Source organism: Prionailurus bengalensis, chromosome D1 (genome assembly GCF_016509475.1).
Source record: "Prionailurus bengalensis isolate Pbe53 chromosome D1, Fcat_Pben_1.1_paternal_pri, whole genome shotgun sequence".
Classification (NCBI taxonomy): Eukaryota; Metazoa; Chordata; class Mammalia; order Carnivora; family Felidae; genus Prionailurus; species Prionailurus bengalensis.
In genome coordinates this window covers 22,173,274-22,199,352 of record NC_057346.1, presented here as the reverse complement: position 1 = coordinate 22,199,352, position 26,079 = coordinate 22,173,274, and the positions used below count along the sequence as shown (strand labels likewise).

The window sequence follows — 26,079 nt, the reverse complement described above, 5'->3', positions numbered from 1 at the left end:
AATGACACCCAGAGGCCAGCCACTTGTTAAAGGGCACACAGTCCAGTTGGTGGCCGAGTCTAGAGCAGAATCCACCATCCTCTGACTCCCGGGTCAAACTGCTGTTCTCTCCACCATCCACACCACTCTGCTATGGGGCCAGCTTCATGGGCCCTGAGAGGCCCAGGTGTGGGCCTATAATGTCTGCTCTCTTGGCTCAGGAAAGGCGGGGATGGTGGGTAAGAGAGTTATGTTGTAGTCAGGAATGGAATTAGTTGGTTCGCTTCATGCACTGAGTCATTAGCCCGAGAAGTCACCAGGAAAAGTCCTCTCGGAACCCCCTCAGTCCCCACCACAGGGAGGCCTGGGAGGTACTCCTGGGACAGTGGTGGCCCACTTGACCCCCAGACATCCTCAGAAGGGGCCCAACTCCTCACTCTAGTTCAGGTTGTCCCCCAGCAATCCCTATGAGCCCTGTAACCTGGAGACTCTCAAGTCCCACCCCTCCTCCTCCAGCCCTGCTTGGCCAGCGCTCACCCTCACCCTTGCACGGACACTGCAGAGAGCTCACCTCCGCTCGGCAGCATCCCATCCCACTGTTGCCTCCTTTGCTTAACAGTTGATTTATGCCCATTTTCATGTCACCTCCACGTGTCCGTGTGCCATCTCTCACGTGTTTCTGCGTTGAGTTTGTCCACCCGCAAACCGCACATTCCCCTGAGGGCAGGGTCTGTGCATCTATTCCTACCACAGCCTTCACCGGGGTCTTTGTGCAGCAGGCAGCACCAGGCCACAGGGCGACTGGTTGTTTGTTTAATACTTGTTGATGGTGCCAGTGACCTGTGAAAGGCCCCAGGCCATGTCCTGGGGAAGCAAAAGGAAGGGGCTGGGGGAAGCTGGGTAATCCACCAACTGGATCTCCAGTCCAGAGTAACAAGGGAAGGAAAAGGAACCTGATCGAGCCTCTGCTGTGTGCCACACACTGCCAGGTACTTTACAAATGCTCTCTCCACAATTCTTGGAGCTTATTACTTTTCTTTCTCACTTTACAGGTGGAAGAGCTAGATTGAAAGTGTTAAGCAACTTGTCTAAATTCTTACAACTAGAAACTAGTAGAGTGAGACTCTCAGTGCAGCTTTATCTGAGGCTAAGCCCATACTCTGCACCATTTCCAGAGCTGACAAGCTCCCAGAGGACAGGGACTCCGTGGTTATGTGGTTTTGTCCCGTCTGTTTTTGCTGCCTGTATTCTCAGTGCCTAGAACTGCACCAGGCATACACATGGGAGACACCCCATAAATATGTGCTGAATGAAGGAACAAAGGAATGAATGAATACCATGCTGCCTCTCCCCAGAAGGACAGAAAAAGGGCTTGTGATGTCAGGCTCCTAGGCTCCATTTCCAGGAATCTTGGACAACTATTTGCTCCCTCTCTCCAGCCAGAAAAGTACCCAATGTATAAAAGTTCCTCCAAAGGCCACGTGGAGGATGGGTGGGTTTCCTAGGACTGGGAGTGGAAGCATAAACTGCACACAAAAGACTGAGATCCTAATGAGGTGGGGGATTTAAAAGCGTTCTTGGTGCTCTGTGATCTGCTGATTCTGGGGCCACTCTGTGGCCCATGTGGATCTCGCCTCTCTCCCCAACCCCGGGGCTCCCTCATCCCCCACTGGGTATCCCCACTGCCTTGACTGAGCTATACTGAAACTGGCCACATTCCTATTAAGCAGAGAAACTAGCAGTTACACCACCCACTCTGGCCCCATCCGAACCCTCAAAAGAGTCTGCTCTGGGCCCCAGGGCCAGCTGCTTTTCTCCACATTCCAGCCAAAAATAATACGAGAACGAAGCTGTTTGGTGGAGACTTAATCTAATCTTCATTGCTTCAGTTTTAAAATATCCTGCCTGGTTTAGGGTTTCTTATTACACACAGGGATGTGTTTTTAGTGAGATAGGTCTTAGCAGAAACGGCCTTCTTGTAATTAGAAACCCGGTCAGGCAGGGCCTGCGGTGAGGCATCCAAGCCAAACAGCAGATCCCCATGAAGACAACACGTTTGCAGGGAGCTCTTCCCGAGCTGCCCGAGGGCTTGCTTCTCCCATACTTCTGGGGGATCTTGAAGGAGAAAAAGCTTGAGCTCTGGTAAAAGGCCCGTGCCTTCCAACTTGTATGTGTTCTCTTAGCAAAATTGTTGCCTCTTCTACCTCCATCCTGTGTCTCCCCGTTCTCACTCCCAATCAGAACGGAGACTAAGATGTTGCTCAAGGCTGCTGGAGAAGGATATGTAGAGGAAAAAATTACCCCAGGAAGTCCCCATGGACGAGAGAGAATTAAAGGCAAGCATTCCACTGGAGCCACGTCTCCAGTATCAGGGCTAGCTAGCATTGAAATATCAGGCATGGGAAAAGGACGACACTCGAAGTGCGGATACAGCTTTGTATAAGTGCTGGGTGTAACTTCTTGGGCTTTCTGGCCCAGAATCTGCTTTGATCTGCCAGCATGGAGCCTGCTAAGTGAGGTTCAAGCTGTGGCTAGCTCCGGACCAGCGCCCATCCCCCCCAGGCCGACCAGATGTCACACACCAGTCCGGGCTCAGGCCTCTTCTTTCCGCTGGCACAAAGAGAAGGGACTGAATTTCTGATAAGTCAGATTCTGTGTTCATCTGATGCTTGAAAGCTCTTCCAAGGTAGCCCTGTTGGGGAGAAGCATGCTGGTTCCCTCAACTTAATTGCCCCTCCTGATAAAGTGCAGGTGGATGTTAGAATCACAGTGGGGCTTTCAAATTCTAGGACGTAAAGAAAGGCAGGCGTTCAGCCCCTTCGCCCAAGTCTCAGAACCTGTTGTGAGGAAAGGCTCTGGAGCCAGGCAGGGAAAGAAACCGCGGGGAAGAAAGTGACTCTGCTGCTCAGAAACTTCTCTCCTTTTCCTTTATTATTTAGAGCCCACCAGAGCAGGAGTCATGCCGGATTCACCCCTCGTAGCCTAATGAGGAATTCGTGCCATACATTCTGCTTTACAGATGCGGAAACCGAGATCCAGAAGCCAGGGGACCCACTGGAGTCACGGAGCCAGACAGTAACAGGGCAGAAGACTGCTAGGCCCCCAAATTCCAGCTTAAACACTAACTCAGCATGCTGACCTGCCAACCTTGATCATCTCCTTCCTCCCTTTCCCACCAGGTATTAGATTTAATTAAATTAGCAGATCCCCATCGCAACAAGCCTGGCCATGCAGCCTGGCCGGAACCCAGCCAGGGCAGCGACTCCCTCTAAATTCTCCTTCTCAATATAATTCGATCTTCAATAAGTCACAGATCGCATGTGAAGTGTTTTATACAAAGCATGGTGTGTTGGCCAGAACCAAGGCTAACGGTGGCTCGTGATGATTTCATTTTCCATATAACTTCCTCTGCTTTTCCTCTGTGGCATCACTTCGCCCTCTCCATACTCTCATCTGCATTTTGTTTGATCCAGACACTTGGCTTCACATGCCGTCACCCTCCAGCAATTGCATCGCACATTTATATATATCTTACAGCATCACAGTCCTTGTGCCACGCAGCAGAGGAAAAAGGAAAACTTATAACAGCATTTCTCACCTTCCTCGAACTAATTTAGAAAATGTGCTTTAAATTAAATAAATCAGGAACAAAAGTCTGAAATCGGAGGTAGAATTTCAGGGAGGGGGGACGCTAAATAAAGAGCAAGGAAATCTTGCAACATGTTGGAAGCCTATAAATTTTATAGGTAGTTTCTTTAATAAAAACAAATTCGATTGCTAACAACACGGTATTATTAAGCCGCTAACATTTAAAAATCTAATTTGGCCTGCTCTGCTGCTGTTTATGTTGCATAGTGCGTTCACGCAGGGTAAGGAAGTCACGTTGATGGGTTTGGTTTGCTTTCTAAACCAGGCTAATAGAGACCCCTTTAAAACCCAGTCTTTTTGCTTTCTAGGCATGCCTTGGTCCCTAATGAGTTACAGTCCCAGGTTGAAGATGGACATGGCAGAAAGAAATTTAACACACACTCCGGTGCACCCATAAACATCAAGGCCAAGGGAGAGGAGGTATGTTTCCAGTTAAGTTAAAACTCCATGAATTCAGGATTCTCCACTCACAAGACAGTAATTCTCCCTATTTCATCACTAACTTACTTCAAATGTGTTTATACAATTTATTGCTACTGAACTTCCAGGCAACTGGTGTAGAGTTAATGAAACCCAGCTTGGAGAAGCTTTGAGCTTTGAACAACTAACCACAGTTTAAATGGTTATGACATGCGGTCAAAGCCACAGCCCAGCCCCACTGCAGTTTCTGTGTTAAGACCTAGTCAAAAACCTTGTCATCTCACCTTTTGTGCCAAATAGATTGAAAAAGGAAAAAAGCGCTGAAAAATAGCCCTTCCGTGTTTCTCCTGAAGGTTCCCAGCCTCACTCCCTGACATTCTAACACATCTATCTTACTAAATGCAAGGCAAAGTCCCTCCCCCAGGCCCCAAGTAAATATTTTAGTTACCCTCTGAATTGGCAGCCAGTCGAAATCCTGAAATCCAGTTTGGGTTTAATTGAACAGGGTCAGGCCTACATAAAGCAGTGTGAGACAGGGTGTAAGGGGGGAGGCACCAAAGCGGCATTTAAAGTCAGACTCCGTGAGAGTCCAAAAGGCAATATCAGGACGCACAGATGACACTGGCCTGGAAAAGAAGTAAACTCATCTTTCTGAATTACTTGGACATTGGTTTTTTATTAGTCCCCCTTGTTGCATGGCGTCGTCCCCCAAGCTCTGTCCATGTGGGAACTCCAGGAGGCTCTCTCCTTTTAAACAAGCCCATTTTGGAAGAGTAAAGGGGAGGGACTCGACTTGCCACTGCCGCACAATAAAAGCCCCTTTTGAAAGCAGCACTTTCATTAACTTAAAGCAATCTATAGACTTAAAAGCATGGAGCAGTAAACTCCCAGAAAGGATCATAAAACAGCCAGTCTCAAGTTGGGTACACTTCAGTGCAATTTGCACGAGGCATTTTACTGTGAGCGGTGGCCGGGCCCATCTCCCTCCAGTAACCCCTGCCCCTTATTCTGAGCAGCTTCTCTTTCTCTGGGCTTTCATGCCTTTCGCGCTCACAAAGGGGAGGCGGTGACTGGGGAGTCTCCGTGGGGTCACGGCTCCCTCCCGCCCTCCGGCTCCCGGCGGGAGAGCTCACGAATTCCAAGCCTGCAAGAAAACAGCCTTGGAGCTTTGCCCCCCGGGGCAGTCGTGAGGCCCTAGGCCGCCGCAGCCACTCGTGGGTCCCGCGTCTTCCACGTCCCAGAAGCGCCGTGTGGCTACCGGAGCCAGGGGTGCGGAAAGTGGGACCATGGGCTCAAGATTACAAAAAGGAAATTTCAAATATTCCTCTCTGACAACCCCTTTACACACTTTTCTACCCTAGTTGGCCAAAGGGATAACCTCCCTCCCTGGGCAGGACTTCTCTCCCACAGCTCAAGCTAGGCTTGAGCCATAGGGGTGAGGGTGGGGTTGGGGGTGCCTCTCGAGTGGGAGATCATGAGTCCAGACAGGAGACCCCCCCCCCCCTTCTCTTTCCCTAAGGCCCTGAGGCCTCTGGAAGGCCGGAATGGCTGGGTAAGCAAGAGGGCTAGGGACTAGGCTTTGCGTTATATCTTGTGTGTGAACACCATCATTTTCTCATCTTTGGGGACAGGAGGGTCGCCTAAATCTGCCTAAAATGTGAAGCCTTTGGCTTCCACCAGTTGAAGAACCTTGAAATCCTAAAAGTCAACACGCTGGAGAAGTCCTGGGACAAGTGGGGTGAGGGTAGAAGACCCAGAGCGCCCCCGTTTCCCAGGCTGAACATCACACTGGAGGCCCGGCTTGTCGGCTTTCCAGCCGGGCCTGAGGGAAGAGCACACTGAGCCTGCCGCGCTCCGGCAAGGACGCCAGACTTCGAGCCCGCCCTGCACTCGGCCGCAGCCGGGACTCCCTGGGCGCGATGCGGCACCTCGCAGCTAGCGCCCCCGGCGCAGGCCGCGGTCCCTCGGGGCCACCCGCACCCGCCCGCCGCGCTGCGCCCGCGGCCCCCAAGTGGCTTCGAGAGCCTGAGGAGCCGCCAGGGTCAGTCCTCGGATCCGCTCCGAGCCCTGCGAGGCTGCCCTATCGCTTCACCCAGAACGTCCCTTCGATCTGTCCGCTTCCCGGAATCTTTCTCCTAGGACCGGGGTCTGCGCGCCTCAAGTCCTCTGCTCCATATCCGCTTTTGGGGAGAGACAGCAGAAATTCGGGTCTCGCCTGCCGTGGCTCGGATCAACTACTTTCATCGCCTGCCTAAACGTTTTTCCACCCGCGGAGCGTGGGGACCCTCTGGCACGACCCTCCCCAAATTCCAATAGCCTCAATCCCAGTAAAAAGCCGCGATCCCACGACAAAATACTAAAAACGCCACCCGTTCCGCCGAGTCCAGCCTCAGATGTAACCCCAGGCCCCCAATTCCTACCTCCAGCCCCCTGCTTTGACCGAGGTGAAGATTCGATCCCTAAGCTACTCAGCAGCCCTTCAGTCCCGCTTCTGAAAACAGCCTGAATCCTACAACCCAAACTCTAGCGTGGCCCTGAAGCCCAGCCTTAATTCAGGGCTGCTGCACCACCACAAGCCACCCCCCGCCCCTCTGCCATTCCTAGCCCGTGTCCCCACCGCGCGGGAACCTCGGACTCGCCCAGAGCCCCGGGGAAAGGACCGCCCGCTTCGCTCGTTTCTTCCTCGGGTTCGTGAGTCAGGAGAGCCCCGCTCACCCAACCCGAAGGAAACGCAAAGTTTGCGCGGCAGACACGGGACCCTGCCCCATCCCCCTCAGCTCTCTGCTCTGGGGCGCTTTCCGTCCCCCCTTTTACGAACTCGTGTCCTAGTTCTCAGGCTAGGAGGGCTCCCTATTCCCAAACCTCGCCATGGGCCCCTACGCCTCCCCGACCTCGCCAAAGACTTCCAACAATCCGCCGAAAGCCAGTTACCCTACAAATCGCCCCTCCCAGGGCGAGTGTCCCCGAGCGCGGACCCTGGGAGACCGGCTGCCCTGACCCACAGCTCGCGTTCCGCTGTCCCCACTGATCCGCCTGCAAAACCCACTCGCCCTGGCTCCCCAGGCCGGCCGGGACGCGGCCGCGGCTCCTTTACTCCGGTCACCCGGCCCGAGACTGGGGCTGCTCCCGCTCGTAGCCGCCCCGAGGCAGCTCCAGGCCGGTGGCGCCGAGCAAGCGCCGGCCCGAAGGGCGCCCGAAGCCGGGAGCAGACGAACGTGGAGCGGGCCCGCCGTCCCCAGCCTCGCCCGCTGAGCGCTCAGCCCCGAGCTGTCTGCACCGGGGCTCCGGCCCGCGCGCCGGTCCCTACTCTCGGGCCCCCAGGCTCTCCCGGCGCACGGCTCCCCTCCCGCCCGCTCCGGTGTCTCGGGCCCGCGGCCGTCCGGGTCCGCAGCCCCGCTCCTCGCACCCGCGGACAATGCGCGCCCGGCCACGGGCCCGAGCGGGGCGAGGCGGCGGCGCGGCGGCGACGGCGGCGGCGGCGGCGGCGGCGGGGCTGCGCGCGGGCCGGGCCGGGGCTCGGGCGGGCCGCGCGGCTCTGGCCGCCTCCTTCCCCGGCCTCGGCGCCACTCGCGCTGCTTCGCTCCGCGCTCTCCCGGCGCTTCCCCAGCTTCTCTCTGCACGCTCCCGCCGTCCCTCTCTGCTCCCTGCCTCCCTCCTCCCTGCTGCCTCCCTCTCTCTCCTCCCTGCTGCCTCCCTCTCTCCCTCTCTCCTCCTTGCCCTGTCGCAATGAATAATACTCTGGCTTGGGGACTGGAATAAAACACACGCGCTCTGAGGCAGCCGCCCGCAGCAGCAGCAGCCGCCGCCGCCGCGCCGCCGCCGCCTGCAAAAGCGTCTCTGACATGGAAATGAATGACAGCTTACCTGATGCCAATCTTCATCAGACTGACACCGGCGTGACAACACAGCCTATACTTCCCAGCACTGCTCGGGACGTCAGCGGCACAGGGACCCGCCCCCCGGAGCCCCCCCCCCCCTCCACACACCTCCCCTCGCCCCACTCCCCCTCTCTCCCCACCCCCCTCGCCCCCACCCACTCCCGGCCCGGCGCTTCCAAGTCCGAGCCGCAGCTGGAGTGTCTCCCTCTACTGGAGGCTTTTCTGAGACGTCGGCGCGGGCCCGCTCCTGCTGGCGGGAGGCAGAAAGGCGCCGGAGAGGAAGCCGAGGACGGCGAGCCCGCCGTTGAGCGAGGGACGCGGCGGACCCCCTCGCGACTGGCGACACCGCCCCCGCTCCCACAGAGGGGGGCCACAGAGGCCGCCTTGCACGGCTTCCTGGGCTCAAGGGATGGAGAGGAGGGGAAATTTTCCGTGCACCCCGAGAGAACTCCCCCGAAGTCTTGAAACTTAAAGCTGGCGAGGAATCCTTCCCTCCACCACCACTCCTCCCCTCCCCCCCACCACTCCCACCCCGTGCCTGCCTGATGGCCTCATTTTTATGATTGCATTTGAATAATTCTCATTACCCTGGCCCCAGAAAAGGTGCTCAGATGACACTCTGGTTAGTTATTCCTATTCTCAAGAGCTTTTTCTGCTGTGGGCTTCCCGGGGCGTTTGGCTCACCGAGGGGGAGACTGTAACGGGGTGGGGCAGAGGGAGAGATAAAAGGGTGTAGAGGCTTTGTCACTAAATCACCTCTTTGCAAATGCCAGGCAAACCTATTCTAAGCCACTGCTATTTTCATTCTAAAAAGTCCCAGAGTTCTGGGGGTCGGGTGGTGTAATATAAAGGGAGAGACCAGCTGGGCTGTTTGAGTCTGGACCTGCTACGGTGGCTGCAGGGAGCAAATACACATTGGCGCCTTCTGAGAAGACCAGTGCGAGCACCCGGCCTCATACGTGTGCTTTTTTCATTCCACAAAGGTTACCGGGCCACGAAGGGCCAGGGGTGGGCACCCAGCCACCTACAGATGCAGGCTCGCTTGCTTCTACAGTGCAGCACATGGCCCTTTGCATAAAGGGAAAGGAGAACCCCTTCCCCCCTGAAATTTGCTCCTCCCTCCCCATAGAGGAGCCATTTCAGCCAGTCAGGCAGGGATTGATCCTCTGACCCCAGAGCAGGCAGGGGGCCTGGATAAAGCCCAGACAAAGACACTGATGGAAGCAAGGAAAGCAGAAAGTGAAACCCAAGCAGGCCAGGTTTGCAGTAAGGAATCTGACCCAAGAAGTTGAAGGCTGCCCCTTCGCTCTTTCCAGGCCTCTGGGCCACTCCTCATTTGCCTCCATCAGGGGCAAGGATGAGAACTATTAGCATTCCATGGCTCCGAAGGGGCAGTTGAGACCTTTTCTGCACCACATCCCCGATACACTAAATACTGTTTGTCCAGATCGTCCCGGTACCCCTCAAATTCAACCTCCAAAGTTGCTTGTGGAAGACAGTCTTCACTGAGAGCCCCCTTTATAGATGGAGTTGAATCCTCTCACCTTCACGTAGAACCTCCAAAGACTTCACTAGGTGGATTTATGTCACCCCAGCCTCTGATCTGTGGTCAGAGACTCTGGCTGCTGACAGCATAATCGCTATTATATATTATACATTGTATAATAATATAATAATAATGAATGCACTTGCCCTTTTTATGTAGTACAGAAGCGGCCAGATTCTCCAACCCAGAGGCTGGAGGTCAGGCTGCCATAAACTCTCAGAGGGAAGCCCTCTTCAGACACAGGAGGGGGAGGGGAGATCCATTTGCCCCTGCCCGGGACCCCTGGAGGGAGGGTTTTCTCTCTTTCTCAGGGCTCACAGTGAGTTGCCAAAGCTTGCCGAGTCAGAGGGGAGAATCAGGCTGAATGTAAATACTTAACCCCATCAGAGAGGTGTCAGTGAGCCATAAATAGTACTGCAGGCAACAGCCATGCATCACTGATTCACACTTGTCACACCCCTCATTTTCTGAAATCTAGTTCTGCACCCAACTCTTTCTTGAAACAGGAGATCCATTGCCATGAGCTGTTAATTTTTGGAGTCTTTTTAAAAATACCGTGATTTCTACTAATACCCTTTGGATGCTTTAAACTGAACGTTGTAATTTAAAATAAATGTATCTCGCTTTAACTACATTTGTAATTTGCAAAAGCTTAAAAAATGATTACCTAAATGTAACCATCCTTCCCACAATCATTCAAAGCAAATATTTGTCCTTCGCCCACCGGAAGCTCGGCTGTGTGCCAGGGCTAAGGATAAAGAGCAGAAGCCAAGAAGTTCCAGTCACAGCCCCTGTCCTCGAGGAGTGTTCATTCCAGTTGAAGCAGGCAAAGCACCAGTACATAAAACAGGAAACAATAATCATACAAGAATTCAACAGATGACACAAGCCAGTAAATACTTAAAGAACAAATAAATCAACAATATGTCAAATTCCAGGCGTTCCACATCTAAATGTTGGCTCTGTCAGTGAGTAGAGATGGGACAGAGTGAAAACTAAGTCTGTAGAATTCATTTCACATACTGTGCAGTCTCTCCCCCATAATCCTCCTGAAGATGAAAAGGAGGATGGAGAGAGGCACACACGTCATGTAAGTCACCAACACAGCAGCATTAGGACCAAACAGGAGTTCCTACCAATCCTAGTCATCACTCTTAAATGTTGGCAGTTCCTACGGCTTGGTTCTGGGCCCTTTGCTCACTCTGTGTGCACGTGATTTGTCTTTAGGATAAGCAGTTCATACTGGCCCACGTTGTCTCCTCTGAGCTGTAGACATGTATCGTCAATGGCCTAACTGAGTCCTGTCAATATCAGCCCATGAATAAAACTTAAACTTGTCTGTGTTAGTCTGCTTAGGCTGCCATAACAAAGTGCTACAGAGCAGGTGGCCCAAACAACAGATAGCTACTTTCTCGCACTTCTGGAGACTGGAAGTCCAAGATCAAGGTGCCAGCAGGATTGGTTCCTGGTGAGATCTTTCTTCCTGGCTTGCAGATGGCACCTTCTTGCTTTGTCCTTACATGGCCTTTCCTCTGTGTGCACCAGAGAGATAGCAATGTCTGGTGTCTTTCTCTTCTAAGTGCACCATTTGTATTGGATTAGAGACCCACCCTTATGACTTCCTTTAACTTTCATTACCTGCTTAAAGCCCCTATCTCCAATTATAGTCACATTGGGAGTTAGAGCATCAACATGTGAATTTAGGGGGAGACACAATTCAGTCCACAACACTGTCCATACACCAGAGGGACACCATACACCATAGAGGGAACTCTATTCTCAACTTAATTCTTTTCTTTGAGTTCTTTGAGATTGGGGACAATACCTATTTCATCTTAGAATCCTTAGAACCTTGGTACGGTGCTTAGTCCACAAAACATATTAAAGAACTACTTGCTGAGTTGACTTGAATGGAACTTCTTTCTCCATCATTTCCCCATCCCAGTTGAGGGCCTTATCACCTGGAATGCGAATTCCAGTCACCTGGAATACAAATATTTTTATGATTTCCTAATTGGCCTAATGTCACCAACATCCCTAACACTTCCTATATACTATCACCAGGGTGTTCTTCCTAAAACAAAGGTTGGATCATACCCTGGTTTCCCCTCAAGAAACCACTGCCTCTAATATTTAGCCTAAAATGTTTATTGGACCTTATAATCAAAAGTAGAGACTTGAATGCCACATTCCTTAGCATGGCACTCAATTTCCACCTCCTCATCTGGCTGTGATCTACTTTTCAGGCTAATCTCCTGTATTCCTGCCTACGTCTCCCCATCACCACCTTCAATGGTTCTCAGTGCTGGCCCGTGGACTTCCTGCATAAGAATCTTTGTGGAACTTCTCTATAGTTCTGGGTTCCTGGTTTCCAATCCTGGAACCAGTTGATCTGGATAAGGGCCTAGGAATCTATATTTTAAAAGCTGCTGCATGAAGAGAATGAAAAGACAAGCCACAGAATGGGAGAAAATATTTGCAAGAGACACATCTGATAAAGGCCTGTTACCCCCAAAATATAAAGAACTCTTAAAATTCAACATTAAGTGAACAAACAACCCAGATGAAAAACGGGCAAAAGATCTGAACAGACAACAGATGCACAGATATACAGATGGCAAGTAAGCATATGAAAAGAGGCTCAACATCATTTGTCATTAGGGAATTGTAAATTAAAACAATAAGGTATCATTAACACCTATTAGAATGGCCAAAATCCAAAACGCTGACAACACCAAATGTTGGCAAGGATGTAGAGCAGCAGGAACTCTCCTTCACTGCTGGTGGGAATACAGGACAGTATAGCTACTTTGGAAGATGCTGTACCAGTTTCTTACCAAACTTAACGTACTCTTATCATATGATCCAGCAATGACACTTAGTATTTACTCAAATGAATTTAAAACTTATGTCCACACAAAAACCTGCACACAGATGTTTACAGCATCTTCATTCATAATTACCAAATCTTGGAAACAACCAAGATGTCCTTTGGTAGGTGAATGGATAAATAAACTGTGGTACGTCCAGACAATAGAATATTATTCAGCACTATAAAGGAAATAAGCGATCAAGCCGTGAGAAAACATGGTGGAACTTTAAATGCATATCACTCAGTGAAAGAAGCCAATCTGAAAAGGCCACATAATATAGGATTCCAGCTATGTGGCATTCCATAAAAGGCAAAACTATGGGGATTGTAAAGGATCAGTGGTTGCCAGGGTTGGTTGGGGGTGGAGGTGGGGATAAACAGGCAGAGCACAGAGGGTTTTTAGCTCAGTCAAGTACTCTATATGATACTATAATGGTGGATACATGTCATACATTGGTCCAAATCCACAGGATGTACAGCTCCAAGAGTGAACCCACATGAACTATGGGTAGTGATGTGTCAATACAGGTTCATCAATTATAACAAATATTCCACACAGGTGGGGGATGTTGCTAATGGGGGAGGCTGTACATGGTGGGTGGGGTTGGGGGAGGGGGGACAGGGAGTACGTGAGAAATCCTGTACTCTGCTCAATTTTGCTGTGAACCAAAAACTGCTCTAAAGCTTATTAATTAAAAAGAAAAAACCCACTGCAATTGAGAGGTTTGGGCACTTCCATTTTGGCCAGCCCTGGGGCTCATGGATGGCGAGACAGCCAGTGCCCTCTTGGCCCTCCCTGCACCTGCTCACACTCTTCCCTCAGCCTTGAATTTTACTTCCCCCTTTCCCTACCCACCAAAATCCCATCTGATGTTGAGAGTTAGCTGAAATACCACCTCTTTTCAAAACTTCCTTGGCTCCCCCAGGAAAGAACAGCAGCTTTGGAGTCAAAATGGCCCTGGCTTGAATCTTCACCCTATCACGAAATAGCCACCTATCTGGGAAGTCACGGACATTGTCCGAGTCTCAGCTTCTGCCTTTGTGAAATGAGGATGATAACAGTATCCAGCTCATGAGCCCACGGAGATTAGATAAAATAATGAAGGCAGAGCTCAGCACAGTCCCCGGCACATGGGAGGCTCTCTAACAAATGGAGCCATTAGATTTAATAGCCCTTACCCAGGGCCTCCACTGCACTTGCCTGTGCCTTTATTATAGTGCTTATTTAATTGGCCTGAGGAAGGCAGATATTGTTTACTGAGTATACTGTGACAGGCTCCGAGGGCTGTAAACACAGATAATGGGAGCAAAGAAAGGGAGGAAGGGGCGCTTACTCTTCTCGTAAGGCCTCCTTCCTGACCCTGGAACCAGGGACTGGGGTACTGGGGGCGGGGGGGCTAGGGCCAAGCCAAGAAGATTCTGCTCCTGATTAAATGCATGGGGGCACACCCCTTAGAGATGGGCTGGGGGACTTGTACAATGTGCAAATGCAGACACTACATGTCTCCCAAAACGGGGGGCTCCTGCATTCTGCTGTGAGGTGGAAGTTGGGATGTCTAGGCTCCTTGCCCATATCTGATTCACTTTTCTGACCCTGGAAAAGCCTCTCCACTCCCCCATTTCACTCCCACCCTCTGGAGCATGAGGGATGCAACCTGTCCTCTGGGCACACAATAGGCAATTAATTGGGTCATGTCTCTAACTGGCTTCTCTAATATAGGAACAATATAGTCCCTAAAGCCATTCCAAAAACCCCACCTTTCTTATGGTAGTGATGTACATATGGGAAGTTTCTTCAGGCACTGCCCCCCCAACTCTTTCTCCCTGTGTGTCTGTCTGTCTCTGTCTCTGTCCCTCTGTCTCAAGCTACCCAGCCCTAACTCCAGATGAGAGGCTCCGTGGGAAGCAGGAAAGGAAAGAGAAGAGTTGTAAGTGATTCTGGAGCTCTTTCCAGTTTCTAGCAAGGGATGGGCAGTATCACAGCCAGTCTGACAGAACTGAGAAAGAGAATATTTAGATTGTAAAATGCTATGAGTTCCAAAAAGAGCCACTTGTGGGAAATGGCATCCCAAGAGTTTGGCCACAAAACTTTGAGAAAGGAAGGTATAAACCTTTGCTGTCCCCCCGCACAGTGGCCACTAGCCACAAGTAGCTTCTGAGTACTTGAAATGTTCCAATGGTCCAAATTGAGATGTGCCACAAGTATAATCATGGATTTAGAAGACTTCGTATGAAAAATGTAAAATATTTCATTAATAATCACTTTATATGTATTGAATCGATATTAGTTTGGATTTATCAAATTAAATTAAAATAGGCTATTAAAGATATTTTCACCTGTTTCTTTTACCATTTTAATGGGACTGCCAAAAATTTTTAAATTACTCTGTGACTTGTATTCTATTGTTATTGAAGTCTCTCCTCTGGGCTTCGTTTTTGTCTTGGTATAAACTACGTTTGGATGCTGAAACCTTTACCATTTATCATGTATCATCTGGCTCACCGGTTCTCCAATCTACTCTGCTTCCCACCAGCACCACACAGGACCAGCTGAGGGGGGCTGGAGTGGGGGAAGGCCAGCAGGACATTCAGTGGCTCCTCCCTCAGACCCTTGAAGTTGCTAGGACCACCCCTCCTCCACCCGCAGAGTTACATGGAGTCTTGAAATGTCTACTCTCTTCAAAACAAAGACTGCCCCTTGAAGACCTGTACTGACCCCTCATCCCCATCTCCTTCAGCTACCTCATCACCTTCCCACCTGTTGCCCCTGCTGTGACCATGACCGTGCTCTCCCTTGGCTCTATTTGCATTCTTACCACTTCACCATCACCTCCTCTCGTGGAACTGCCCTGTGTCCTTCTGCTTATACAGTGGACCATCTCCTCCCTGTCTCCAGGGATGAACCCAACCAGCATTTGTTGCCTCTGATGCTGCATCCAATCTCTAAGCTTCCCTGAGCTGAGGATTTTGCATGGCCAAGTTCCCAACTCTATTCTGGCAGCTGGACCTACAGCAGCCAGACTGCAGGGCTCAGAGAACCAAGTAACAGCACTGGAAAGGGGTGAGGCCACATCGCCTGCAGAGGCCAGTCCTGTCTTACCACGATGCGGGGAGGGGGGGGCGGTGAGAAAAAGTGATCAAATGAAGGAACAAGATACCCAACTTACCCAGCACGGGAAGCATGGTTCACTTAGCAAGGAATGATAAAACAAAGCACCAACAATAATACTAGCTAATATATATTGATGATTTGCTCAGTGCCACACTCTAAGCTAAGTGCTCAACATGCACTGCCTAATCACATTCCCATGGCATCCCCATGGGGCTTAGATAAAGGGAGTAACTTGTCACCAAGTGACAAGTGTGTGGACTCAGGCAGGCTGCCTCCACAACCCATACCTGGAACCACTATGCTGCACTGCTTCCTCATAAGCATCACCGTTCAGGCTCTCATTCACTCATTCATTCACTGGTTCACTCATTCACTGTGCATACACTGACAGCCTTTAAGAAATGTACCAGGAGATGGACTCCCATCCAGCATCTAGGCTGGCCAGGCCCATGCTAGGTCCTCGGGCTATAAAGAGGAGTAAAGCACAATCCCTGAACTCAGAGATCTCAGGTTTTCAGCAACCAAGGGAGATGTAGGAAAGCCTAACTCTGTCTTCAGATCACACTGTTCTATAAGCAGAGAAACTGAGACCAGGCAGGAGGGGAAGGATAGGTCAACCTCAAATCTTTCCTGACTTAATGGGGCAAGTGAAGAGTCCGCTTGCATTGTCTAACCAAACCAGGGTTTGTCATCCAGCCCCACCCTTCCCTGGAGACTTTGCAAACATGCTGTGTCACTTCTTGGCCACAGGTGCTCTTGACAGACTCAGCATGTCTTCTGCCTGGATCCCCATTGGCTGCTCTCGTAATGCACAGTGGGAATGTCAACACTCAAGTCAAAACTCAACCATTCCAGAAACTCTACTTAATTTAGACACACATGTCCTACATTCCTCTGGATTTGTGGGCTCACATTTCCACTATTGTAGCATACACTTGAATGCTGCTTTGTACATGTTCTTAAATTTCAAATATGTATACATTAGCTCCCCAACATGATTCTGAACTTCTCAAAGGCAAGGATTAAATGATTTTCTTATATCTCCAAGCATTTGGTAGGAACCTCAGCCTGTGTGAATGCTGATGGCTTGATCCACTGCACACAGACATAATGGTGTGTGTGTGTGAGTGTGTGTGTGTGTGTGTGTATGTGCCTGTCTGTCTGAACCAATATGTACAGCAGAAGTATTTATGAGTACAAGTATCAGTGTAAGTATGTGTGGATGAATTCTCCAGCTATTACAGTTATGGAAGCTTAGATACACATCAGCACAATCCGTCAATTTCCAGACGTTATCTCTCATGATAATTTCCTGACAAATCTTTGAGTTGCAATTAAGAAAGTAGATAATTTGAAACATTTTCCTCTGCATGTTGAGATGGATTATAATCCTAATTTGATAAAGACTCTTAATGACTCATTAGCCACCCTTGGCTTCTCCTCAGGTCATCTAACTTCCCAGGCACTGGGAGGCAGCAATGCTCAGGCCATTACATGTTATTGCTTTAGTAGCACTAAAATCAAAAGATACTACAAAGCCACAATGGCGACACTACAAAGCCACAATGGCATGCCACAGTGCCACAGCACCATAGCCCTTGAATTCTCTTTTCATCAGCTCCTAGATTTAGTCGTCGGATTTTCTTTTCCTGGCTCTGAACAAAGCCTCTAATTTGCTGATAACCAAAATGCTCTCCCTAGGATCTTTGCACACTGCCCTAAGACTTTGTAGCCTTTCCTCTGCATAGATAGCGGCAGAGGGAGTCACCATCCTCAAACCTCTGGCTCCTAGCCCCATCACAATTTGTTTCCTAGGAAGTGATCCCCAAGTCCAAAGGGTAGGGTTCCTGGGACCAAGAACTATTTCAAGTTGTTTACGGATGATAACTATGTAATAGCTCCCTTTCTTCTTTGGCTGACCAGGGATCAGAAAGCCCAGAAAGCCTTTAGGGAGGTTACCCAACCCATTTATTCCCTTCTCTCCTGACAGAGGGGCACCTCTTCCAGTCCCAGGCGTAAGAGCACTTATTGGGATAAGCACCGGGTGTTGTATGGAAACTAATTTGACAATAAATTATATCAAATAATAATAATCATAATCATAATCATAATAATTAAATGTTTCACAGAAGCCAAAGCCACAGTTTTCTTTGGGTCACCCACTCTAGAATTTCAGACCCCTGACTCTCAGAAAGTTCTTACTCATACACGGACTCATGTGAACATGTGTGCAGCATACACGTACAGATGTTCATGCAGGATGCACATCCACACATCACAGAAGCACAGAGACAGCATGCATACGTGTGTAAAGATTTCTTTGAATAGCCCTTGACCCTGAGATCTGGTAAGTGAGTAAGGAGGAGAGGGAGGCTTAGTCGATCAGCAAACATATCTTTTCTGCATGCCTACTACACGCTAGGCACTGTGCCAGGTGCTGGGGCACAATGTGGCACAGAGAGGAGAACCTGGTGGTGACCAAACATAGCTGGACCAGTGGTTACTGCGCTCAGGAGTTGGAGCAGGTGGGGGTGGCATCCGTGGTCCCCATCAGACTTCTGAGCCAAATTCCATTACATTCCTCCCCCATGTGTGTTCTCACCACTGTCCCTGCTCTACTTTATCCCTGTTGTCTACAGGGTAGGCTTGGGCGAGATAAAAAGCCTCTACTCCCCCACCCCACTCCCGCCCTGCACTTTCGATCAACGTGACAAATGCTCTCTGGGCAGGACCCCTGAGGCTGTCTTCACTGCCACCCACCCCTCCTTCCTTCCCAATGAGTCCAGGGAGATCTGAGCAGAGGGGTGATGGATAGCCTTGTCTTATTGTTCCAGACTCCGAATCCAACAGGGGCCTGGGAGAGCTGTATAAATCAGAGCCTGGGCTGGGCTCTAACCAGCGTGAGGGCTCAGCAAGAGGAATGGAAAGCGAGGGACCATAAAACTGTCTGTGGGCTAAGTCGTTTCATTTCAAGTCAGGGCCAGGGAGAGAAAATGTTTGGTTCTTGGGAGACAGACTCATTTGAAGAGGATGGATAAGCTGGTGGAGGTCTGCCTGTCTGCATGCTCAGAGAGAAGGGGCCTGAGAGAGTCTGGTCCCACAGGAGGGCACTGGATGAGTCCTTGTTTCGGTGTTCACTCATTCCACTACCCAAGAGGGGTGGGGTATGCTCATGTCCCACACTCTGATGACGTTTGGAAAAATTAGTCTCTAGTGAAGATAGATTTTTCACCCCAGATGGCTGAGAAACTATAATTTTCCCTTCTTTGAGCTAGGAACAGCAGCGTGGGGGGTGAGGGGGGGTGGTTAAAAAAAAAAAAGGCAATGCTGGGCATTGCTCTAACCAGCATCAAACCAGGATCAGATAGAGGGAGGAGTCATTCCCATTTCATTTACCGAAACTTGAATGGAGCAGCTACTGTGTATCATACACCGAGCTGGGTAGCAGGGGGCACAGAATGACGTGGCCCTGCTCTCAAGGAGCTCCTAGTCTAGTGGGAGAGACAGAGAGGCCGTCTCATAAATCAGTGGCATGTAATTCAGTGTCCATTATCACAGCACCTATGACAAATCGCTGCACTTACTGATTTGCCTGTCATTCTCTCATTAGACTGGAAGCTCCTTGAAAGGAGAAAGGGAAGGAACCAATATTTAAGTGCTAATTATAGGCTCCCAATAGGTACTTTATAGTCATTTTATATCCACCATAACACTTCATGGCATATCTTATTATCCTCATTTTACAGATAGGAAGATTGAGGCTTAGAAAGGTTAATTCACTTGCTCAAGGCCAAAGATAGTATGTGGGAGAGCCAGCACTCAACCCAAGTTGGCATGTTCCCACACACTGCCCAGAGTTTCACTCGTCTTGTGCCTTTAGCTCCGGAAGCAGTATCCAACTCAGGAAGCTGTTGATTATACAAGGGAGGGAGGGGTAGAGAGGAGTGTGTGGCTAATGTGGGGTGGGTGGGTCAGGAAGACTTTGCAGAGGAAGGGATTACTGAACAAATAGAATAACAAGTAGAACAAGTAGAATTGGCCAAAATGACAAGAGATGAAAGTCAATGTAGGTGGAAACCACATGTGTAAAATGACATGGAGGCATGAAATAGCATCATGTGTGTTAGCCATCTATTCAAAAGTTCCCTGCTGCATCCATGACCTCCTCTACCCCTCCAGTTCCAGGCCTAAGGAACAAGAGCTCAGCAGTGACCCAACAGGACATCTGTACTATTCAGTGCAGTATGTTTCTTTTGCCGTTATTATTGTTATCTTTCCTGGGACTAGATTATAAGATCCAGGTAGGATCCAGTCTGCTTTACTCATAAGTATAATTCCAACTTCTAGAATGGTGCCTGATTCATTTTGGAATGAGTGACAGAAGTAGACCAGGAAAAGGGGGGTGTTCTCTACATCTCTGCCTTCCCACAAGGCTGGTATAATTGGGCCAGACTAGGAGTCTGTTTGGGGTCAGGGAAACCATTTGAAGGCCAGACAGGCATTGAGATGAGGTGAGGCCCAGGGTTCTCGAGCAGTTGGCAGAGGCTGGCCCTGCCTTCTCTGTCTTCCCTGCTTCCTCCTCTCTAGTTCAGGAGCCAAAACTAGGATGTGGGCTCAGAGAAAGGGGGCCACAGAACTGACCTTGGACCTGCCCCTAATCTTCAGCTTATGCTAACAGGAAGGGTCTTTGTGGGGCAGAAGCCTGAGGAACACCAATATTTAAGGAACAACACAAAGCTGAGGAGCCTACAAGGGAAACTGAGGAGAGCCCAGGGAGCTGTGAGACCCAAAATGACACCCAGTCACCCACCCATATTCTTCTATAGCTTAGTGGCTATCACCCCACAGAAGCCTGTGGGTCACCATTCAACTTCTAGAAATGACAAAGGCATCAACCAAGGACAAGAATGACAGAGAAAAAAAACAGTGGGCTAAAGAGTTTCACAATTAGTTTTAGTTTTAGTTTTAGCTTTTGTTTTATTTTTTTAAAGTTTATTTATTTATTTTGAGATGGTGGAGGGGCAGAGAGAATCCGAAGCAGGCTCTGCACTGTCAGCATAGAGCCTTATATGGGACTCAAATTCAGGACCTGTGAGATCATGACCTGGGCCGAGATCAAGAGAAGGTTACTTAACGACTGAGCCACCCAGGAGCCCCCACAATTAGTTTTTTAAACAAAACAAAGAGGGAAGATTGGTATTGGATCCACAGAAAGAGTAAAGTCACAAGCCAAGGGCCTACAGTGGGGACTGATTCACTCTGCAGAGCCCTGAAAGGTTCAGCCCTCAGAGGCTCTAAGCACCACGGTCCTGGGGCCAGACACCCAGATGGACAGGGGGCATTGGTAGGAACTCTGTTTATAAAAGGGGTTTCCACTCTCCCCAAACAGCCAGTAAGCTATATTTCTTTACCCTCCAGCAAATGAGACTTTTCTTTGGAGGAACTGAATAAGAACAATATTGGAGTTGGGAACACCAAGTATGGTGGAGGGTGAATGAATTAAGGGAGATCTGCATGCTAAACTGTGTGACCTTTAGCCCTTTCTCTGGCCTTGCTAGCAACTCCCCCACACCACTAACCAATAGATTGGAAGATTCTTTGAACAACTGAAAAGCTACAGAGAGAACTCCAGTTACTGATATTTGAAGTTCCCTCAATAAAAAGACTTACTTACTTTTTTTTTTTTTAATGCTTATTTATTTTTGAGAGAGAGAAACAGAGTGCAAGTAGGCGAGGGGCAGAAAAAGAGGGGGACACAGAATCCGAAGCAGGCTCAAGGCTTTGAGCCATCAGCACAGAGCCCAATGGCTCAAACCCATGAACTGTGAGATTGTGACCTGAGCTGGAGCTGGACGCTTAGCCGACTGAATCACCAAAAGATTCACTTTTCACTTGATCACCCTATGTAAAGTCCACTAGTTAACAAACTGTACCATTTACATAATAAGTTTCCAAAATCAACTTTCAGTGCCTCCTTCTTAAATATAAATAGTCAAGAATCAGAAGATACTTAAAGAAAGATTCAAACTTGATAAAAGGAGATAGATATAACCAGAAAAAAAGATCTGACGTGATAGAGATTTTGCAAGGAGGAATAAAAAAAAAATTCAAAAAGGGCAATAACACCCATTCAAGAAGATAAGAGGAAAGGTTGCATCCAAAAAACAATAAGGGATTACAATAAAAAAGAAAAAAAATTAAATGAAAAAAGCCTCTCTGAAATTAAAAATATAACTAAAGTTTTTTTCAAAAACTCATAAGATTTAGAAGACAAAGTTGAGGAATACTTCCAAAGAGGGAAACAAAAAAGAGAGACTTAAATAATAGGAGAGAAATAAAATACATTAATCTAATTATCCCAGCACAAAGAATGAAAAAAAGATATCTACCAAAGCCCACCACCATCATCATTGTGATTTTATGAGACTGACATGCTGCCTACTCAACTTAGGTGGCCAGTTATTCTGATTTTAAATCAGGAGGGATAAGTAAAAATTCCTACAATCTTCTAAGGAGAAAAAGAAACAGGTAAAGGAAACAAGAATCAGACTATTAAACTTCTTCAAAAGTAGCATTAGGTGTTAAAAGACAACAGAGAAATGCCTTCTAAATTCTGAAAGAAAATATTTTTAAATCTAGAATTCTGTACTCAAGTAAATTATCAATCACACATCAGAGTAGTGTAGAGATATTTCCAGATAGCCAATGACTCAAGACAATTACTTCTTTTTTTTTTAATTTTTAAAAATGTTTTTATTTATTTTTGAGACAGAGAGAGACAGAGCATGGGCAGGTGAGGGGCAGAGAGAGAGGGAGACACAGAATCTGAAGCAGGCTCCAGGCTCTGAGCTGTCAGCACAGATCCCAACGTGGGGCTCAAACTCACAGACTGCGAGATCATGACCTGAGCTGAAGTCAGATGCTTAACCAACTGAGCCACCCAGGAGCCCCAAGACAATGACTTCTAAAGTACCCATTCTTAAGAAATTATTGGAGAGGGGCTCTAGGCTGGCTCAGTCAGTAGAGCATGTGACTCTTGATCTCAAGGTTGTAAGTTTCAGCCCCACATTTGGTGTAGAGATTACTTAAAAATAAAATCTTTAAAAAAGAGAGAAGTTATTGGAGAATGGAAGTTAGCAATTTAGTTAGGTGATAATGTAATAAAGAAGACAGAGAATTCAGGAAATAGGGACTCCAACATAAGAAGGCAGTAAAAGAAATATTCAAAATGATGGTAAAGGGAAGCCTCAGAATAAGTTATGTAGTATTCTAATTCTAAAATCAGCCAATCCAGATTGGAACAGAGAAACAAAAGGTTCTTAGAGAGATAACTGTAAGGGGAAAAATGGGACAGATGAGCTTGAGTGTATGCCAAATAGTATTACCAGGTATGTAGTAGAGTTGTTGAACCATTAGAAAAAAAAGAATTATAAGCACATTTGGACATCAGATCAATAAAAAAGGAGGCAGTTATTAACTCCAGGAAAAACAAAGAATTGTACAAAAGAGGACACATAATCACAGTGCACTACTTGATGCAGGAGTAAATAATATTTGCATAATCATTAGTATATAAACACTAAACATCAATTAAAAAAAAAAGTTTATGTTGGGAGAGATAGAATGAAGGGGACATGCAGGGATGGCATTGGGGGAAACTAAGTTCTCATCTACCATGACAGAGAGTCAATATATAATTTCGAGGGGCGTGTGGGTGGCCCAGTCGGCTAAGCGTCCGACTTCAGTTCATGTCATGATCTTATGGTTAATGGGTTCAAGCCCTGCCTTGGGCTCTGTGCTGATGGTTCAGGGCCTGGAGCCTGCTTCAGATTCTGTGTCTCCCTCTTTCTCTGCCCCTACCCCACTTGCACTCTGTTTCTCTCTCTCAAAAATATATATACATTAAAAATGTTTTTAAAAACATGTATAAAATATATAATTTCTAAAATTAATAAATCAAGAAATAGTAATATAAGCATATTATTTAAAAACATGGCAATATATACAAATGACAAACGAGCTGTAAGAGTTGAGGTTGACTGCCTTGGAGAATGGAACATGGGAATGTGAAAGGCTGAAGCAAGGCAACTGCTGATTTCCAAACTATGCATATATATTCTTTGATTAAAATGAAAATTAAATTTTTGAAAAAGAGTCTCTGTGGCTCACATACAGTCCAGCTTAGTAGCTTCTCATGATATAACAACAGATGATAATCTGGGGCCAAAGTTCTGGCCAAAATAAATGAAGCATTTTTATGTCAGTGTCTGCATATATCCCTTGGATATATGGAGACCTGACACAGTGGCCAGTGGTCAATAGGCTTCAAAGATTAAGAACTCCGATCCTGACCCACAGTTGTGGACATTACAGGCAATTCTCAAACATATTTCATGTCTGGACATGCTCGTCTCTCTGATTAGAAGAAACAAACCTCCCAAGCCCCTAACAAGGTGAACTTCTCTTCAACCTTTAAAACTCTTCTCGGCTATCACCTCTCCTAGAAAGTCCTTCCTGATGCCTCCTCTCTGAAGAGTTACTTGTTCCCTCTTTCAGCCTACTTCTGAATCATCTGTGTCTCCATCCAGCAAAGCATCCAACCCCGTGTGATTCAGTTGGAAATAAGCTGTCTCTCCAGCTACTCTGTGATCCTCTCTCTAGTCATCAGCTTGTGCTAGTTATGCTGCAGGATAAACAACCACAGAATCTCAGTCACTCACCACACAAAGGTTTATCTCTCATCATGTTATATATTGGCTGTGGCTCTGGCTCCACTCCATGTTTTCTCTTTATGTGGGTCTTATTCTGGACATGCCATTCTCCTGGCAGAAAGAAAAGAGAAAATGTGTGTGGGACCACAAAATGTTCCCGAAAGCCTCTGCTCAAAAGTGACATATCACTTCTGCTTAATTTCCATTGGCCAAAGCCAGTCACATGATGAAGTCTGATGTCAATGGCACAGATAAGCATAATCCTGTCACAGGGAGAGGCAGTAAACAATAGGGTATAATAATACCATCTACGACAATCTGCTTGGTGGGACCCACATCTTATTTTTATATCCTGCACCTAACACAGTGTTTGGCACCAAAGTAGTATTCAAGGCATCTTCGTTGACTTGAACAGAATTGTCAAATAATAACTTAGCCTCATATACAACCTGAGAACAGAAGGAGATTTGAAAAGGGCCTAAAAAAATGAAAAGGGCTTAACGTAGAGCTGGAAGGGTACCAACAAGCTCATGGTATGTGGAACAGCACTGAGTTTGGAGCCGATACACTTGGGTTTCAGGTCAGACTCTGAAAGTCATTTCACCCTTCTGGGCTCATCTTTAAAATGAAGGAGATGAGGGCACCTGGGTGGCTCAGTCAGTTAAGCTTCTAGCTCTTGGTTTCGGTTCGGGTCATGATCTCACAGTTCGTTAGTGTTAGTTCGAGCCCCACATAGGGCTCTGCGCTGACAGTGCAGAGCTTGCTTGGGATTGTCTCTCTCTCTCTCTCTCTCTCTCTCTCTCTCTCCCTCCCTCTCTCTCTGACCCTTCCCTGCTCATGCTTGCTCTCACTCTTTCTCAAAATAAATAAATAAACTTAAAAAAAATAAATAAAATGAAGGTGATGAGGTAGAGGATCTTTAGGATCCTTTTCAGTTTTAACCTTTTGGGAGTCTGTCATAGAACACCTCAACCTGGTTTCCTTAGGACCTGCTTGCCAATCCACTGACTTCTATTATGGTACCCAGTTCTACAATTGAGAAGGAAATAAGCCCCAAAGTCACATCGCAGGCTAAAATGAATTTCTAAAAACCGAAAATTCGATGATGACAATAAAAGAAAATAAAATTACACTTCTGAAATGAATGTGTTTTCAACAAACATGTTAAGTGGCAAATGTTTTCTTTAAAACAAACCATTTTCTGTTTTGAGCACATTGTTCTAGACAGAGGAGAATCCATTACACGAAAGCTACTTATCACGACATTACAGAGGGGTGATTATACACCCGAATGTCCCCACTCTGAGTTCTGGTTCACAAATGGAAATCATCACATAAGTAGAAGCCATCTCACACATAGTGAGAGTTTGTTGTTTGTGGAATGAATAAATATGTGTCTTGGCTGAACTCCTTGGGTTATTGAAGCTATCATTACCAATCCAATGCAGCCCTATTGCTCTGTATCTGGACCTAGTCATACTTTTTTTTTTTTTTTAAGTTTTTAGGAAAAAAAAAATCTAAGAAAGGGTTGAGAAATCCTGTAGCTCATGGGCTGATGTACTAAGAGAATTATTTAACAGCTACTGGGTCCTAAGCCCTGTGTTCTCAACAGTAGAAAGCAAATATTGTGATGATCCTGTTTGATTAGAGAAATTTGTACTCTTAAGTTTCCACCCATAAACCACAGATGTCAGCCCACGTACCCACCACCACCAGACAATAACAACATGTACATATCATTCACTGTATGCCAGGACTGTTCTGAGTTCTTTACATATATTAACTCATAACAATCATAGCAACCAGAGGCAATGGGTACTATTACTATCTCCATTTTACTGATGGGGGAATCAAAAGTACAGAAAGGTTGATTAACCTGCCCAAGGTCACACACTGACTGGCGGGGCTAGGCT

The 26,079-nt window shown here is 47.8% G+C and overlaps 1 protein-coding gene across 6 annotated transcripts in view; it reads right to left on the bottom strand.

Moving 5' to 3' along the window:
* The window catches only part of PKNOX2 (PBX/knotted 1 homeobox 2), a 282,991-nt gene extending 258,703 nt beyond the window's left edge, over window positions 1–24,288 (bottom strand). For 2 of the 6 annotated variants that reach the window (XM_043579736.1, XM_043579735.1), the window contains exon 1: window positions 24,176–24,287. The gene's annotated coding sequence lies outside the window, so the exon portion shown is untranslated. Of the gene's footprint in view, window positions 1–7,911; window positions 8,001–24,175 lie in introns of those variants that run through there. The other 4 variants (XM_043579737.1, XM_043579733.1, XM_043579730.1 and 1 more) reach the window with 4 other exon arrangements.
* Between the last annotated feature and the right edge of the window lie 1,791 nt (window positions 24,289–26,079).